This window comes from Asterias amurensis, chromosome 3 (genome assembly GCF_032118995.1).
Source record: "Asterias amurensis chromosome 3, ASM3211899v1".
In the NCBI taxonomy this organism is placed as follows: Eukaryota; Metazoa; Echinodermata; class Asteroidea; order Forcipulatida; family Asteriidae; genus Asterias; species Asterias amurensis.
Genome location: NC_092650.1, coordinates 7,235,508 through 7,255,045, shown reverse-complemented (window position 1 = coordinate 7,255,045; position 19,538 = coordinate 7,235,508). Strand labels below are relative to the sequence as shown.

The following is a 19,538-nucleotide window of genomic DNA, read 5'->3' as shown; positions in this document are numbered from 1 at the left end:
TACTTACGTTACATTCCACTTGAATCACCCCAAACTGTGTGCTCCGAACACCGAAGATTGCGCCGTTTTGTCGCCGTATGAATGAGCCCTCACACGGTTCAAGTTGTGCGGCCTGCACACGCTGCTGGCTCTGCACTGGTTCCTTTCACCAGAGATAGTGATAATTTCTGGGAAAACAAGTCAGTCTAGCATTCTTTTTATTATTAATTTGTGTGTGATACGGATATATATACACGAAAGTGGAAGTATTATCAAAACGTGATCGAGTGCACGCTCGAGGGGTTTCTGGCTTCATGACCGTCCTCGGTGTTCACCAGACTGAAACTATGACGTAACGTCTGAGGATTCAGGGAGGTCATTGCGTCTGTTTTTCAATTTATTTTTTTGTTCTCTTTTGGCGGCTTGAATTGCATTTAAATGTGTGTAATTAATTTTAACCAAGCTGACCACGCGTTCACCTCCCCCGCTTGCCCATGATCACTGGAACAAAACAATTATTTCCAATTAATTTGTTTTATCTACCTCCATGTTCTGACGTTCTTCCATTTGAAAGTACAAAAGTGTTTTCGTCTTAGACAAGTAACAAAGTGATGTAGTTTTCGCACCAAAGTTTGCACCATCTTAGCGCATTTTGTTTGAAAAGAGCAGTCGTTTGAGATAGATCGAGCGACCCCCCCCCCCCCCAACAAATTAAACACATATGACAAGACAAGTAAACACACTAATTGCTCCCTTAATGAAAAGAACTTTCTAGTCGTGGCATTTGGTTTTGAGTCCACAACTGAACCTAAAGTACAGGCAACCTCGCGCAACATACCTGCAAAAGCGATCAGTTTTTTGATCAACATTATGTTCTTGAGTGACATCAAATGTAAGTCCCTAAAGTGAAATCGTGACGGTGGGTGGGGAGAACGATCAGTGGTTGGTTCACAAAGAAGTTTTCCTTATTACTCGCCATCCCAAATGGGTATTCTAGCTCTCGTAATAGTTACTAGAGAATGCTGTCTAGACCATCATAATGACGACATTGTTGTTCAAGTGCGTGTCTAGTTTTAATGGGGGGTCAATATACTTCTTTTACTTACCGTAAATTGACATCGAGTCATTATTACACGTTACTGCCTCCCCGATGTTTTCACCACATACACAGGATTTTCTTTGATACAATTCTCCTACCACAATTTAATGGCAATATTTAAGTTGCACACTCTTATGTTTGTGGTTGCAACATTTTAAAGGCATTACTTTTTTCAAAAGAACTGGCGACATTGACATTCAACAAAATGGAAGAATTGTTCTTTCTTTGTTGTTAAAGGCAGTGGACACTATTGGTAATTACTCAAAATAATTATTAGCATAAAACCTTTCTTGGTAACGAGTAATTGGGAGAAGTTGATGGTATAAAACATTGTGAGAAACGGCTCCCTCTAAAGTGCCATAATTTTTGAGAAAGAGGTAACTTTCCACGAATTTGATTTCAAGACCTCAGGTTTAGAACTTGAGGTCTCGAAATCATCTAAACGCACACAACTTCGTGTGACAAGGGTGTCTCCTTCTTTCATTATCATCTCGCAACTTTGTGACCGATTAAGCTCAAATTTTCACAGGTTAGTTATTTTATGCGTATGTTGAGATACACCAACTGTGAAGGCTAGTCTTTGACAATTACCAATAGTGTCCAGTATCTTTAATGACATTCTCACAACATTCACAAGTTGAACAGACACAGAAAATGCACTACAGAAATGTTAATTAGCATTAGCCAATATATTTTATTTCAACTGTATAGATGAATACCATTCTTTCTCTTTACAAAATTAATATTTTACATCATTTAAGTATTTCACATATTATTCCATTTATGAAGTAAGCAGTTAACATAATAAAGATAAGGTGCAGCATTGGTTGGTCATACCAGCTAAAATTTGGCATTCTTGGATTGTAAATTTGATCTGGAAAATACTTCCTAGTTGTACCCTGATTGGTAACATTTTCTCCCGTACTGGGTACAAACCATCAATAAACCATGGGTGTGAAAAAAATCTTGTTGGGGTTTAAATATACCAAAAGGTTTGTGGGTTCGAATCCCACCTGAGTAACATGGCTGTGATATTTTGTTCACAGGACTCGGGAAAGCACTGAGTACACAGTGCTAACACACAACGGTGTATGGGTTAAAAACCAACATTAATATACCAAATGGGATAACCTTCTACCCCAATTGGATACCAGGATGCCAAAATGAGGATTTCCACAATCAACAATTGGGAGAACAACGTCTAACACTGCAGTTAGATTTAACACTGAACTTCAAGAATTAAGGGTCACAGATTGGCAAATACTCCATTAAAAACGTACTTTGGTAAAAAGCACTGCATAAACTATTTTGAGATGAGATTCCATCTGAAGTAATATGGTTTGAATAATATTTTACACAAACACATTTGAATCTGAGAAACGGGCTGAATTTAATTGAATTGAATTGATTCCTGCATGAATCATTTTTCATGATCTAAGAGTTGGTGTCTATTCGTAAATGATGCAGCCAAATCGTAACCCTCTCTCACCTCGCTAAACGTGGATGGATGCAATGTTCTCGTAAAAATACTTACTCAGCAAGCAGCACTGCATTAAACTTAATTTTTCATGTGACTTTTAATGTATCTTTCTTTATAACTTTGCATTTAAATAAGCATAACATTGACAAAAAAACAATCTATTAGGCTAACCCTACCAGTAGGCTGTGAAGAGTGCAACTCTAATATATTTTAAGTTGTTCACACCGAAAGGGTTTTATCTCGAGAACATGTGAACCAAAACCTGTTTTTGAATTTCAGAACAGGTTCCTTTCACTGTAAACCTTTGTATATTTTCTAATGGTTTTCTTGTTAAGTAGAAAGTACGTCCAGTGCAAGCTAGACGAAACTTTGAGACCAATTCAGAACTGACTCCGCGGCAGTACGATCCTAAAAGCTAAAGTAGTAGTCCAGTCTACTTTCTATACCATCCGCCCTGGTAACAGTTAAAAAGCAGGACAGTTCTTTTCAGAACTGCGAAGTCTCCCGAACCTCCGATTATCTACTCCGCGGCGGTAGAATAAAGCAAGACAGTTCTCTAAGCACAACTCTACCTGGCAAGTAGATACACACATGGTGTTACCGCAAATCAAATACACAATAAATGTTTGTTAAAGTTTTGTTGGAGAATCTACCAATGCTGCACCATAGCTAAACCTAACAATATACTTTGGCACTGTTTCATTACATGTATATCACAATATTACAAATGTTTTTAAGTCTTAAAGGCAGGGTATACTTTAAGTAATTGTCAAAGACCCAAATCTGCATTTGGTGTATCCCAACATATGCATAAAATAACACTTCCTGTGAAAATTTTGGCTCAATTGGTCATCAGTTGAGAAGAAAGAACTCGCAGCACCCTTGTTACATTGTGTGCTTTCAGATGCCCTAAAAATCTTTTCTCATATTCACACTTTGGGGTGAAAAATAACCTCTTTCCACAAAACCACATTCCTTTAAAGGTGTCATTTTTAACAAGGTTTATCAACAGCTCTTCAGTGCTCCTACCAAGTAAGTTTTTATGGTTATTGATTTGTGGAGTACCCAAAGTATACCCTCCCTTTAAGGACCATGTCACATGAAGCATTTTCCAGGCAATCTCCAAGAAGAAAAACACATCCCCATTTAAAGGAACATGTTGCCTTGAATCGAACGAGTTGGGGTTTGAAAAGCGTTTATAATCGTTTGTTTTAAAATACATATGATTAGAAAGATATTTTTAAAGTAGAATACAATGATCCACACAAGTATCACCCGAATTTGCGTGGTTTTCCTTTTACCTTGTCGACTAACACGGCGGTCATTTATGAGCCGACTGTGATAGTTCGCAAAGTAAAAGGCAAATTATGCAATTTCGAGGCAAATTTGTGTGGATTATTGTATTCTACTTTTAAAACATCTTTCTAACCACGTGCATTTTATTACAAACGGTTACAAACGCTTTTCAAAGACCAACTCGACCGATCCAAGGCATTGTGTTCCTTTAAACTTCCACATCATCTTCTTTGGGACAGCCTGACACTGTTTGAAAACTGTTTGTTGTGCAACTAAAGTGTTTCCTTCTTACAGATGCCAAAACAGTGATGAGATTTGACGAGTGTAACATTCCTAAAAATGACCCCTTGTTCTAAACCTGGAACTTCCAAGACATTTACAATTCAGAAGGTTTACAGACTCTGAGCATCAATCATCCGAAACACAAAACGACAAGTTTAAACATGATGAGGACAATTTCTTTCTTTCTGTCTTCCTTTGGTGACTGCTATATTTCTTTCAAGAAACTTTAAAGGCTCACAGATACTTTCAGAAAATCTTGAAATTGGGAAAAATCCTGAGAAATAATACCCTTGATGTAAAAACTGTCTTGTGTGACAAGGTTCTACGCTTTTCAAGATTTATTTTGAAATCTTAATTTTATTTCATTAGCTATAATCTACTTATTCATTTTTTCACTTTCTTTGTATCTTAAAGTAAGTACACTTTTGTTTGAACTCTCTCAAAAACAAAAAATGTGTCTATCACTCTAGAAAAACTCTAGAAAAAATATATTTCAAAAACAAAACAAAGCATCTGAATTGTGCAATTAATAAGTACAAATATTTAAGTAATTTCTTTTACAAAGTCAACCTCTTTTACAGATTTACGATTGTTCAATAATGCTTTGTAATACTCGGACCCTTCATTAGTATATATCCTTCAGCTTTTTCACAAATAAATATAATATCTTTCTCTAATGTTCAATAAATAATACGCTACACGCCTGGGAAAACCACTACCAAATCTAACAGCAACCCGTTTATGAGGACACACAATTGGACACACAATTGGAAGAACAGTGTTCGGACCCGGTCTTCACTGCGTGGTAATGACAGGGTTGGTGGCTGGCGCGGCTCGGTCCGTTAACAGCGCCAGCTACCAACCAAGGTCACTACCACGCAGTGAAGACCGGGTCCGAACACTGTTATTCCCATAAATAAATACAGTGCAACGCGCAAGTTTTACACAATGTTTGCTGATTTTGGGGCCACTTATGCTAGAACCACATGTACCCCATTCCAACTCGGCAAGGTATCTCTTCGCTAAACAAATTTGAGTTCTTAGCAGCTTTGTAAAATCGACCCCAGTTGCCTTATGTTTCTTCTGATTCCACCCTAACAAATATCATTCCCTGTTTACTGGGAATGTTAGCGCCAGCTATACTAACAAAAATCCCAATTTAATTTACAACTGCCAACCCCTCAAACATCCCAGGGAATATGACTATGCCAGGCATTCTTGACTAAGGAATAAGGTTGGACAATAGATCGATCCAGTAGGCTCCGCCCACGACGCACGTGTGAGCAAGAACATGTGGGGCTCTCCAATGTCTTTCTGCACAACTCTGCCGCACGCGCCAAGTATACGCGCACACATGTCGGACCTGAGTGTCGGACCTTCGTTGCGTTGTGATTGGTCAATACGCAATGGGGCGGAGCTTAATGGATTGGTCTTTTGCCACCATGAGCAAATTTATACAAAGAAGACTTTCAGATTTAAACATGCGACATCTGAATGATATTTCATATAAAAAATATACATATATGATGTATGCAAACAAATTTGCTGTTTCCTTTGAAGAAAGTACAAAATTGACGCCAATGGTAGTCCAGGTCGTCAACACATCACTGTCTTGAATCTGGATAGGAGTATTGTCATTAGATTCTGGCATCATGAACACCTGGATCAAAAAGAACAAACAAGAACAAACGACAGATGTTACTATATTGTTTTGCTTCAGGGATAAAGAACATCATTTGGTTTTTACCCTGACACCGATACTGTGTACTCATTACTTTCCAAAATTATGTGAGAAAAATCAACGTAGGCAAATCACTCGATGGGATTCAAACCCACGACCTGGAGAAACAAAAGTAATGTTAAATGAATGCTACACCTCTGTATTTTTGAATAATATATATTGTTAGTTTTTTTTACCCATTTGGTAGTGGAAATCAAATTTCTATACTTTTTTATAATTTGTTTGGCAATAAACGAAATCTAAAGAGTTTGTTACATCTGAAAGTATCCTTTACAATGTTTGATTGTATTTCAGGAGGGCACTTTTACCGCAAACTTTTTCTACTTAATCCTAATAAATCTATCAGGAATCCTTCTTAAAGACACTGGACACTATTGGTAGTTGTCAAAGACTAGGCTTTACAATTGGTGTATCTCAACATATGCATAAAATAACAAACCTGTGAAAATTTAAGCTCAATCGGTCGTTTAAGTTGCAAGATATTAATGAAAGAAAAAAATACACTTGTCGCACCATGGTCACACGAAGTTGTGTGCTTTCAGATGCTTGATTTCAAGACCTCAAATTCTAAATCTGAGGTCTCTAAGTCAAATTTGTGGAAAATTACTTCTTTCTCGAAAAACTACATTACTTCAGAGGGAGCTGTTTCTCACCTCTCCCCATTACTTGTTACCAAGTAAGGTTTTATGCTAATAATTATTTTGAGTAATTACCAATAGTGTCCACTGCCTTTAAAGGTAGCGTCATAGATTGATGACATAGTCCAAAACTAAATGATCATAAAAACTTACTCGGTGAGAAACATAAAAACCAAATCAAGTGTACACAATTCTCTGTATAAGTTGGGCACAAAGGAATTATTTATGGGGGAAGGGGGCAATTTAAAAACAGGATGCACACCTTTTTTCAAGGTATTTGTAGAACACTGTGAAACAGAAAAAATATGTGACATTTAAATTTTTTGCTTGGAGATATATTTTGTCTTCTGCTTTCCTAAGACTTTTTTTTTTGATAAAGCACAAGGGGAACTGACTGAGTGAATTTGAAAATAATTTTGGGTCAAGAAAAGAAAAATTGACAACAGCGAGACTTGAACCTGCATCCTACGGATTAATATACCGGTGATATACAAGCTGAGCTATCTACATCTAGCCTCAATGTTGGCTATCAAGTACTGTGTTAAAGGGATGGTACACATTTTGTAGTTACTAAAAACAAATATTAACTTAAAAACTGACTTGGTAACAAGCATTGGAGAGCTGTTGATAGTATAAAACATTGTGGGAAACAGCTCCCTCTGAAGTATCATAGATTTTGAGAAAGAGGTAACTTCTCACTCAAATAATAAAAGACTTCTAGCTAGAAGTCTTTTGTTCCTATCTGAAAGCACACAAATTCGTCCAACGAGGGAGTTCTTTCTCTCATCATTTTCTCGCAACTTCGACGACCAATTTAGCTCAAATTTTCACAGGTGCCTTATTTCATGCTTGTGTTGAGATACACCAAGTGAGAAGAATGGTCTGCGACAATTACCAATAGTGTACCTTCCCTTTAATTGGCAAAGAAGTTATCCCCTTAGAAACAAACCAGTGCAGCCTTTTGTTCCATTAAAATGTTACCACAGTTCACTGCTGACTAATGATGAATTACTAAATACCAACTTAAAGAGAAGTATGATTGAGTATTTTGCAAGGAATTCAGCAGACATACAATTACATAATTTAAACACTAAGATCAGTACTGCAATCAATATGTTTAATATCTAAAGAAGCTCCCTACACAACCTCCCTCCAACCTTGGATAAGATCTGATGTAATTAAGGAAAACACAAATATTATCCCCCTTCCCCTTGTAAAGAGGAGCTTCTGTTTGCAGCCCAGACTAGATAAACATCAATTCAAAGAGGGAATCATCACTCACAAGTACTGTGTACAGTGTGAGAGCTTTCTCCCGTCAATGTCTAGACACGAGCAGCCAGGCACCCTGCCAATGGTTCGGATCTGTGGCAGGCGACAACCAAATACTGTAAAGGTCCTGGCCGTAGACGAGACATGTGCGAGGGGGGAGTGCTTGTTGTTAGCAACGTGGACGGAGCGTATAAATCCAACCGGAGAATTGATGGAGATCCACCGAGTGAAATGTGAAGAGTGAATTTGTCTAAATGTTGTGTTTGTTTAGGAAGGGGGGGGGGAGGATCCACTGATGTATATTATTGGCGATTTAACATTGTGAGGCAAGATTGTGAGAGGGATTGGAAAAGGGGCCATGTGAGTTGAGAGAACTTGGAGTGGAGTAAACATGTCTGCTATGTTCACAAGCCCTTTATGGGTGTTTTCTAGTGCCACCGTTTCACAGATTTGGCATAAGAAGGGGGAACTTAAGGTTGTCAATATAACTTAATAATAAACTTAGTAAATAAAAGATGCCCATTTTTTTCTAACAATATTTTGAAGAAGTAGTCAGTGGAGTACAGATGTGAAGCATTGCCGTGGCAGAGGAAGGGGCAGAGATGACATCTTGAGAGAAAATTATTTAATATTATATCAAATCTTTAGACATACACAATAGTTACAAGTTGTACAGGGGCTGTCGAGGTTAAAACAAAAGTATAAAAACTGTCATCAAGAGATGTGTAAAACCAGACCCCTGCAAACGATACAATGTAAAAAGGAGATTGCACTCAAATAAAGTAGAATGCAGGCTTTTTATGATGTTCAGTGAAAAAAATCAGAAATAGTTTAAATTTTGTGTAGTTATTTATTTCTCTTAAGGTTTTATGCACAAGCAGTGACTGGCTTTTTGCGCAAAACTTTTGACCAGTGCCCTCTGCTGGACCATGATATTTGGTCCTTTATGCGCACATGGTGTATGCTAATGTACATTTAAGTCTAGATACTTCAACACAGTATTTCAGATTTTGCCTGGGCAAAGCACTCGATCAGAAAGTAGGCAGAATATTATGCCTGATTATTGGCAAAAAAAGGTTCCCCGCTAATGTTCTTGCACATCAATTTGTTCATATGCTGAGCTGCCATCTGTATGTTCATTAAACATGTACGAAGCAGGGAATGACAATGATTGGGAAAACAAGTTTTTAGGTTGTTGTACCATAGAACTGGACCACCACCTGGCAATAAATGTTGGTGATGTGTCATTACTCTCTTTCATTAGAGATGACTTTATCAAAAGTACACTCTCTAAGCTAGCAATGGAAGTATGCATTTCCCGACCCAATTAATGATACTAAATTGCTCTATGAAAGTCAGTGGAAAGCAGAATAATGATTTGGGGGGGGGGGGGTGCTCTGGACTCAATCTCTGGTGTTTCTGATCAGAAAAGTTTGTTTTATTTCCTCCATTCATACTTGCATACGTGTACAGACAAATAAAAATTAATGATCATGACAAATCATTTTTCATAACATGGAAACATTTTACAAGGCAATATGTCAAAAATAATTGTTATAACATGCCTCGGGGAATTTCAAATTTACGACGGCGAGGCCATTTTCATTTTGTAAAGGGCACTTCCATTGGAAAATGTTAGAGAAAATGCCTTTGGGAGGGGAACTTTGGAAGGGGCACCAAGGCTAAGACCAGGGCATCAGAGGCCATGTCTACTGTGCAAATCCAGGCCTTTTGTAAAAATTCAAGCAAGTTTCTAGTCTATAGGATTTGAGGCATTGCATGGTGAGGTATCAATGTATATTTGGACTGCGGTAACACCATGTGTGTACCTACTTGCCAGGTAGAGTTTGTTCTTAGAGAACTGTCTTGCATTTATTCTACTGCCGCGGAGTAGAAAATCAGAGGTTCGGGAGACTTCTCAGTTCTGGAAAGAACTGTCCTGCTTTTTAACTATTACCAGGGCGGATGGTAAAGAAAATAGACTGGACTACTACTTGAGCTTATAGGATCGTAATTAAAACTGTTCTGCCGTGGAGTCAGTTCTGAAGTTTCTAGTCAACTAAAAAAGGTAACGAAAAAACGCAGGCCTCGAGTTGTACCCTTCGAGGGGCACAGCAATATTCCTCCGGTCAGAGGCACAACTACAGGGGAAATGGAAGTTTGTATCGGAACCTTGCAGATAAGGCACATACACGTATGGCACCACAACAATTGTTGTGCCAGGGTGTTTTTGAGGCCTGAAAAGGGATTTTTTTTAATAACCCATCCTCAATTGAACACATTTTAACTCCAGTGTGCGTACCGCGCCCCTTTAATACATCATGCCACCACTACAGTCACTTCAGATAAAGCGAGGATTTGACATTCTCAATGGACACGCTGAAAGAGTCCAATCGCTAGACTTTAAGGCATAACTAACCTTGTAATTTCAATAGCTTTACCACTGTCTAGTCTAGACGGACTTGGTCCCATCACTCACAATGCGCCAATCATCTTTGTCACAAATTACGCTTCAAAATCATACCTGCCCCATCAAGATTAAAATAATGTCATTGCACTATACCTCTTAAGGAGACACGATTACGTATCTTTTTTTCCTTCCTCCTCTCTGTATTATTGCTATTATTTTACGTCTGGCACAGAGGTTGGCATATTACTGGTTATTAGGCTGACTTTTAATAATCTGGAGAAATCCGGCCGTTGATAAAAAGTGCATCACGGTTGAAGGGATCGGGTTCAGGGACCGCGCGAGACCGGGGCAAAGCACACTGGCCGTCTTCATTAGTCGCTGGCACAGATAATCTTAACCCCGGAACATCACAGTCAAAAAAAAAGAAGAGGGGGGGTGCAGAGAAGGGAGGAAAAAGGAGAAAAAAAAGGCTGGAGGAATGACTCAGGAAGATGAATGTTTGGGTGTCATCAAGAGAGGATGGCCGTTCGGACAGTGGAGTGAGGGAATAAATTCTCACAAGCAAAGGCCTCGAGGGACTTACATTAGGAAACAGATCAGCGTCGTTCTATTTGCCGGTATGTTTTGAAAATAAAAAATAAGTCATTTCATTAAGTGATAAATAAAATATAAAAATAATAACCATGAGACCTGAACATAAGGTTCTATGAATAGCAGCAATGTGGCTGGAAGATGGTGGGGGGGGGGGGTCATCTAGAAGACTAATGGGGTTTCAGTATGGGGCGCTAGATTAATGTGAGTGAGATGTTTAGAGTGATAATAACGAGGGGACATGTAAATGACCATTAGCGCTCCAGGCTCAGAAATGCATTACAACATTTTTTTTTTTAAATCTCCCTCAGTAAAAGCATACATCAATAAATTGATTGAGTGGGTGTTATCAGAACACTGCATGAAGCTGAAATCGCGGTCTTTCGTCAACAGTGTTAAACAATCGCAATTAAAACGCCATAAAGGGAAGTCTCTCCAGATCCAGATTAAGTTGAAACACTCGCAATTAACTAACAATTAAACGTCGCACAGCTACGACCTCCATGTTACCACGCTTAATTTCCCTTTTTTTTTTTTTTACGGCAACTGACATCAAACTGAACAATGAGTGAAGTGGCAATTAAGAAAATTGCAATTGAGTAATCGGGATCCAAGGACCTTTTGCAGGCGCTGCGAGTCCAGGAAATTATCTCGAAAATAAACGACTTTGTACTACGATGAACTGAAATGAGAAATTTAACTAGGATCCCTTGCTTAAATTTAGCATGGTTGAAAAATGTAGCAATGTTTGACATTATTTTGCAAAGAACTTAATCATTAGAAACAATTGTTGTCCTTTCACACAAAGAATATTTTGTAAAATTTTACAAACATGCTTCAACTTAGCGAGGGACCCTTGCTAAAATGCTCTCGTCTAGGGGCTTAACAGGGTACTTTTAACAAAGAAAAAGGGCTACTCGACAAAGATTCTTTGTTATAGCAGTACCCCACAGAGAACTTCTTCATAGCAATAGAAAAACAAAAGCAGGAGCCCCAAATAATGGATCCATAAGGGTGCGTGTGGTTGGGGGGGGGGGGGTCGGGTTGTCGGGTTGTCTCTCAATTCCCCGAAGCTACATTTAAGAACGACTGTAATAGTCCTAATAGTCGCTCAATGACAGTAGTGGGAGTCATTAGGCGTAAAGGTCCCTGGTTAATAATATATGAAGTTTCAATGATCTAATCATTGCTACTCAAGTATTCTGTGTCATCCGCGCTAATTATCTGTCAAACAGAAAGAAATGAAGGCGTAGACAGACTACTTGTCCGGCTTAAAAGCCTTCCCTCTTCACTTTCATAAACTGCCGGGAGAGGAGTGAGAAAAAGGTGGGGGAAGAAGAAAAACAGAGAAAAAAAAAACCAGACCAAGAAGCAATAAATCAATAATGGATTTCTTTCTTCTTGGAAGGACGTCCTCTAAATGGAAAAAAGCTTTTGTCTGAAACCTGTCATACCAAGAGGGTATTTAAAATGAGACAACAGAAGAAGGAACTGGTGGGTATTAAAGACAGAGTAGGGTATCTTGAGGAGGATGGTGATTTAGGGGGGGGGGGGTGGATGTGACTTGATTGCAAGGGACTTACTGATCTCCAAGCGATCCCATTATTGATTGCAAATCGGCTTTTTAAATAAAAGTGTCTGTAACCTTGCTCGGAGCTCTCCAAAACTGTCTGGGTTTGGCATCAAGGGCTTTGATACTTTTAAACAAACAATGGAATGGTTGCGGTTTCTATTGGGATTAGTGCCACTGTAACGCTTAAAATGAAAACAAAGCTAGGGCCCGGTTCTTTTACGGAGCGTGGTGGAAACTACTTTTCTGTTTATAATGTGGTTAAGTTAAGCCGGTGTGTAATATGAAGAGAAAAGTCAGTTTCAGTTTCCTGTCATAAAAAAGGGCTTCCTGATACAATTTGAAATGCCAGATCTTTTCAGGTAGATATTCGTTATCAGAGAGCTGGAGACAATGCTGACAAATAAAGTCTTAAACAATAGGCACTATTACAAATTATCGCATTTCAACCATTTTGAGAGAAAGTTGACAACCTACAATAGCACATTATGGACATTTTTCAGCATGCTCTGTTTTTTAATAATTTCTTTATTACTCATGTTTCTGGGCCGGTTTTTATAGGGTTTTTGAGTCGAATTTTCTGATGCTGGTATCAACTTTCTTGACTATAATTCACTTTTCAAATGTTGTGATTTGCTGTAGTTGACCCTTTGGCAATGTCAATTTTTATAGTGTGCGTTTTGCGGTCGCAGAGGAGATCTTACCTTTTTGTTCAATTTTGTCTCCTTTTATTTATCAGTATAGTGGAGTTGATTTACTCTGGGTCCGCCTGACGCTTATTTTTTGTATTTTATTCTGTATAATATGAATGTTTGTAATGCAATGTTTTCCTAAATTTTTGCTATTTTTTTAACTGTTGTGTATTTTTAAAACCATATTGCTATTTTTGCTCAAATTTTTATATCCTGCATTTCAATGTTTTTCTTGGCTGTTCAGTGCTTTGAAACAGTGTTAAAGCGCTTTATAAATGCATTTAAGTTAAGTTAAGTTAAGTTGCAACCAATCAGGAGTCATAGATTTCAAGGAGCTTTTGGAAACAGTTTCCTTAAAACTACAGAGGCAAATAACAAAACAGGAAGTCTTCACATCTGAAGAAAATTTCATTCACCTTTTTTTTCAACAGGCAGGCAGACAGAAATGAGGACCGGGTTGCAGACAAAATCTGTAAATTCTCACCCCTGCATAACCGTCCCTTCATCTTGGAATGATGCGTGTCAAATCTTTAAAGAATACTGCATTTTCAAGCCCTCTATTTTCAATGAACCATAGACCCTACTATCCAAAGAACCATACTATCCAAGTAGGCTACAGGCCTGACACTTCACGGTGGCAATGAGGGCGATTGCCTCCATGCCCCTTGCCTTGGTGCCCTTGAAATGCTCACAGTAGAATTTTACAATTTCACCATAACGTGGTGCCCAGTTGCCCGTTCAAAAACGAAGCAAACAGGCCTGATGATTTATGTTAATTGAAATTCAATGATCACACTTGCAAAAATTTAATTGAAATTCAGTGCAGACTTACAAATTTAATTGGAATTTACTCTTTAGACAAATGGAAATTTGAGGCACGTTTTTGATGACCAACCTTCTGATGTGAATGATCTCCACTAACGACCCAGACAGCAAACGAGTACCACTCTAATTATGTCCGGGCCCATTAAAACAAACTGGCAATTAAAAAAGCAAGACATGGTCATACAAGGCCATGTAATATTCACTCGGCAAATCAGCGAACGCGATAAAAGCATCTCAAGGATAGAGATTATCAGCCGTTTTTACACTAGACATGGCCAGACAGATCCTGGGTTTATGGTATCGGTCGATTGCTTTAATCCTATATATAAAAATAGGTGCCAGATGGATACAACAAAACTAACAATGCCATTAAAAAGGTGGTCACGTTTTTGAGATATTTGTTTAATTTTTTTTTTTTCAAATGTTATTTATTACTGATATCCAACAGTGGATAGCCACCACTTACAGGTATCAATCAAAACTATGTATAGTTTATACATAGTTTTTAATGGTACCTGCAAGTGGCGGCTATATATGTAAAGTTGAAAATTATAGCTATCGCCGAACATCCAGAGTGCATATATGTCCACGCAGAAAAATAATGCCTAAAAGCAGCAGACAGTCTGTGAAGCCTAACCAACAGTAATACTTCTCAGATTAAAACTTTGGGGAAAAAAAACAGATTCCTAAATACCTCAGACAGTTTCACTACTCCTATTGGTGAAGAGCGCGTCACGTGGGTGTGTATAATTCTTTGTTTATGACCAGTAAAAAGTGTTGAAACCTGTGCTTATAAGACAGTTTCTTCATTCCTATTGGTCGAGAGCAAACAGTCGAGACAGTTGTGCCACATCACGCGATACGCACATTATTCCCTTATAAGGAGTTGTTTACCTGAGGGCCTAGACTCAGGGCCTTACCATTTCATAGCTGGAGGGGTGTTGTGGTTGAAAGAAATCATTAAAAAGTTATAATTTTTTGCATTTATTTTACTTTTATGACCATAAGTGTTGATGTTATTTGCCCAAAAAAAGGTATTTATGAATTGGAATCAAAGTGTGTTGAATGGTTTTCAACTAGTGGTTTAAACCCGCCGAGGGCCTGGTTCTTGATAATTTACCTCGACTTTGTCTCGGTAAAACTATCAAGAACCAGGGCCTCGTTGGGATTAAACCACTAGTTGAAAACCTCTTCACCACATATTGATTCCCTTATTTATTTTTACATAACCACATTACTTTGAAGTGAAATTGTGGAAATTATTGCCCATGACCACAAAAACCGAAACATAAGCGGCCACTAGGACGGGTTCAATGTTCACATTCATGTCATTACATCAGCATGACTTCTCCTGTAGGTTAGGCATGTTCCTCAGTTGTGGTTTGTGAAAAGACATGCAGTAATTGACATGTCGCGAAAAAGTTGAGGGTGGGGGGGGGGGGGGGGGCTTGAACAGCATTATATGTTTGGATTACAATGTTTCACAAAAGTCTCTAATGTCAAGTTTCAGTTTTGTTATGTACTCATGAAGTTTCCTTACAATTTGAACCAGCACAATGGGTTTGGGTGCCAGCAAGAACTGATCCTGCACATGATGGATTGAAAATTTAAAAAAACGTTCTCAAAGAGCAAGGAAATAGCTCTATTTTGGACGTTTGGGGTAAACAAATTTTTTTGAATAGTGAGTGGAAATTTACAAGTCTTCGACCTGATACAAAAATTGGTGTAAAATTTAATTTAATTTTATACATCATTTGATGTCAACAACAAATTAGTTTTGAACAGTTTACACAGGCATGTTTTATAGTAAAAACAGTCAAATTCAAGGTATAGTGTTCATTAAATATCACCCAAATTCAGTAATAAGTTAAACAAACTCAGATCCATGTGTTTGAAATTTTAAAATTAATAATTGACATTAAAACGTTGTACACTGGAAAGGTTAGGTACCACATATTTTTCCGTCTTTTGAATATAAGATAAGATGATTTTTGCTATTTTTTTACCACTTCCAAACGGTCCCTAGATAATGAGTGCATCATTGCACTGTATTTGAACCCCTCTGTCGTATTTTTCTAGAGCCGTTTCAAAAGCGCAGACAACCTGGTCATGGTTCGGTAGAGCTCCAACTTCGGCAGCCTCCTACACACACACACACACAGAGAGAGTCTCTCTCAAAGTCAAGCCCTTTAACAGGCACATGGACAAAGTCGTGTTTGTGTACAGGGGCTATCCCTGGTGGCTGTCAGATAATTTCAATGGAGCAGGACTAACAAGGAATAGTTGTGGTTAACCGCAGACGGCCCTGGATCCTCCATAATGGAAACGAGCTGTAATGTATCGTGTGTAACCGCTCTAAATGGGAATGACCTTACTCAACCTCTCAGCCTAACCCCCCCCCCCCCCCCCCCCACTTCTTCACTGAAGTTCCCACAACCTTGCGTGACTTCGGGACTGATAACAGTTATTAATTCAATGACAAAATGTGCTCATAATGTTAGACTTATGAAATTTCACACATGACTTCTACAGTAAAGCTGTGCGTGCACATTGACGACATAGGCCGGCTCCACACTGACACAGCATCTGTTTCCCTGAATGATAGATCAAAAACATATTGCCACCACATTGTTCAAAGGTGCCTAGACTGGCGAATGATCTCATTAAAAAAAAAAAAAATCCGAGATTGAAGAGTGTTATACTCGCCAATAATTGTTTCATTAATTTTTTTTCTAAATGAATGAGTATCAAAGATCTTATTTGAGGCATTGCATGGTGAGGTATCAATATATATTTGGTTTGTGTGTAACACCATGTGTGTATCTACTTGCCAGGAAGAGTTTTGTTATAAGAGAACTGTCTTGCCTTTATTCTACTACCTTGCTTTATTTAGCAAAGGTCGTGCTTGAATGTTCCCATCGTTCCCATTTCAAGGCATTTTGGTACAGAAAAAAAACTGCAACGACTTTCAAAGCCATCCATATCTTTCATCACACGATACTGTACACTGTTTTGCCAGTTACCAAATGGTAATAATATTAATATTAATAATAATATCGAAGTCTTAATGTATATAGCACACATATCTTACCAAATGTATCATCTAGTTTCTTAAATACAACTGCCGGGCAACCTCGGTAGTCTAGTTGGTAAGATACTGCTCTAGAATTGCAAGGGTCGTGGGTTCGAATCCCATCCGAGTAAAATGCCTGTGATATTTTTTTCACAGGACTCGGGAAAGTACTGAGTATACAGTGCTAACACACATCGGTGTATGGGTAAAAACCAAAATTAATATTCTTTATCCCCGATGCAAATTTAACAATCTATTATAAATACAATAAGTTGATGAAAGGCTGAAACTTTTCACAAAGTCACTTCATAAATTGTGCTAGAAAGTGTATAATGAGACCATGTTGATTGGTGTAGTGCCAAACCGAGTGCTTCGGCTTTTTTCGCATTTTCACAAAGTGCCAAAAACTTTGACCTACATGTACAATGTTTCATGAACACAAAACCCTAAGAAACCTGAAATTACGTTTTCACGAAGCACAGACGAGAGAATAGGGCCTATGTGATTGCATTGATTAAAATAAATAGCTGGCACAGTGCCAAAAAAGAGTGCTTTCGCATACAAATTTTTATGAACAGCCAAAAATGTTTTAAACATGGACACGCTGCACACAGATCACAGGTACAGTTTTCATTAATAGACAATCTTGGTAATTAAATTATATTACTCAATTATAAAACACAACATGAACAAAAATGTTTTTAACATCACAAAAAAAATCGGGAGAAGTATCGAAACTAATAGAAATATAATGTCAAGAACAGGTGGAGTGTTTACCAACGACGCAACCAGACCTTTTAATCTCGGGGAGGGGGGGGGGGGGCAAGCTCAAATATAAGGGGCGGGGGACAATAATCATTACGGTTTGGGCTTTTTGTTTGTCTTAATTTAATTTAAAGATAAGGTCGAACTTGAGTATATTGTTTACAACGTGAATAATATTATTAGTTTTTACTTCAATTCAATTTCGGGCTCTGACAAGTGGGAACTGGGGGAGGGCAAAGGTCATTTTCCGCATACTTTAAATTTCTGAAAATGCTTTATACTACCAAAAGCTGTTTTACATAAAGATGAAAACTATTTTTGCATGTAAAATACCGTTAACCAGTTATGATATCATACCATATTCATACATGAAGCATAACTGGTTAATAAGTTTTTACATGCTAAAACTGCGACGAAAATTATTTGTTTTACCAGTTTCTCAAAAACTACAGCACCTCAGTAAGTCAAATTTGAAGGGAAGCTTTCTGCTATCATAATCTTTAAACTGTAATGAAAATCTGTGGACATTGTGTTTTGTGTTAGGAAAAAGTACAGAGACCCTTCAAGAGGCAGATTCCAGAGAAAATGAAGTTTGTGAAAAATGAAATGGAGAAAAGCAATTCCAGGAGTGTTAAGGGTTTTTCAACTGATACATTTTGCATGAAACATAAGAGGATTCTGAATTTCTTTAATGATAATTATCTACAATCACATTTAAGTTATATTTGAAATGATTTTTAGCAGGGCCAAGTTGACAAAAAAGTAATTGGAGAAGGCAAGGTTTTAAAAACGGCTGAAAAAAATCTTGGCTCTATTGATCCCTAATAAAACAAGGAGATGAGCTGACGTGACGATCCTTCTTAAAACCCATGGAAGCTATCCTGACAGAGAGGGGGGGGGGGGGGTAAACATGACTACAGTGTCTAGACAGATGCTAATACTATTGCTCTGCCAAGGTTTTGGATTTTCCAAGTCTACCAGCAAATAATCAAAGCGCTATGATGCAGTTATCTAAACAACTCTGTCTGCCCTTTAAAGGGTTGTCGAGTTTAAAACAGAAAATTCCGTATACACAGTCTTTATAGTTTTCATTTTCAAGGCCTCATCGAAGAACCTTTTTTCCCAAGATGAAAAGATTTCAGACTTACTGATTTTAAAAGGCCTTTCGTTTTTGGAACTGTTTGGTTGTATAAAACTAATGGTGAAAATTTAGTTACAAAAGGTGGTTGCGTTCTAAAGATATCGTCTAAAATTTGGTTATGTCCCTGCAGGAAGATTAATCCGTGATTGGAATTACACAATCTAAGAAACAATGGGGGACTTTTAGACGTACTTCAGCCAAACATCAACAGTTTGGGGTCCAGAACAACAGGCCTGACACTTCACAGATGCAACAAAGGTAATTGCCTCCATGCCCCCTTCTCATTGCCTCGTTGCCCTTGAAATGCTCCAGTAGAAATAACAAATTCCTCATAGTCATAGGGTGCACTTTACCAAGGAAAAATTTCCTTGGTTCTCTTGCCCTTTCAAAAACGAAGCTCACAAACCTGAGAATGCCCAACAGATTCGAAAAAAAAAAAACACTTGGGAGAATTTTGCTTGTAGTGAGGTAAGACTACAAAATACATGTTGTGTCTTTTCATGCCGTCCCATGCATCTGCCCAACTCTCTCATTCAAAGCCTCGGTGTTAGGCTGCATGATTTATCTTCCAAGACCTCTCTTTCCCCTTCCCGACTCTTTAATTGACGAGGGAATTTCATCCCAGTGTAAAAAAAAAAATACACCAGACAAAATAAAAAAGACAGAAAAAAAAACCCCTGCTGTCTG

At 38.1% G+C, this 19,538-nt stretch overlaps 1 protein-coding gene across 3 annotated transcripts in view; it reads right to left on the bottom strand.

The window, feature by feature from the left end:
* Positions 1-3,956: 3,956 nt before the first annotated feature.
* The window catches only part of LOC139934853 (uncharacterized), a 107,722-nt gene continuing 92,140 nt past the window's right edge, over positions 3,957-19,538 (bottom strand). For all 3 annotated transcript variants that reach the window (XM_071929260.1, XM_071929261.1, XM_071929262.1), the window contains exon 33: positions 3,957-5,796. The gene's annotated coding sequence lies outside the window, so the exon portion shown is untranslated. The remainder of the gene's footprint in view (positions 5,797-19,538) is intronic.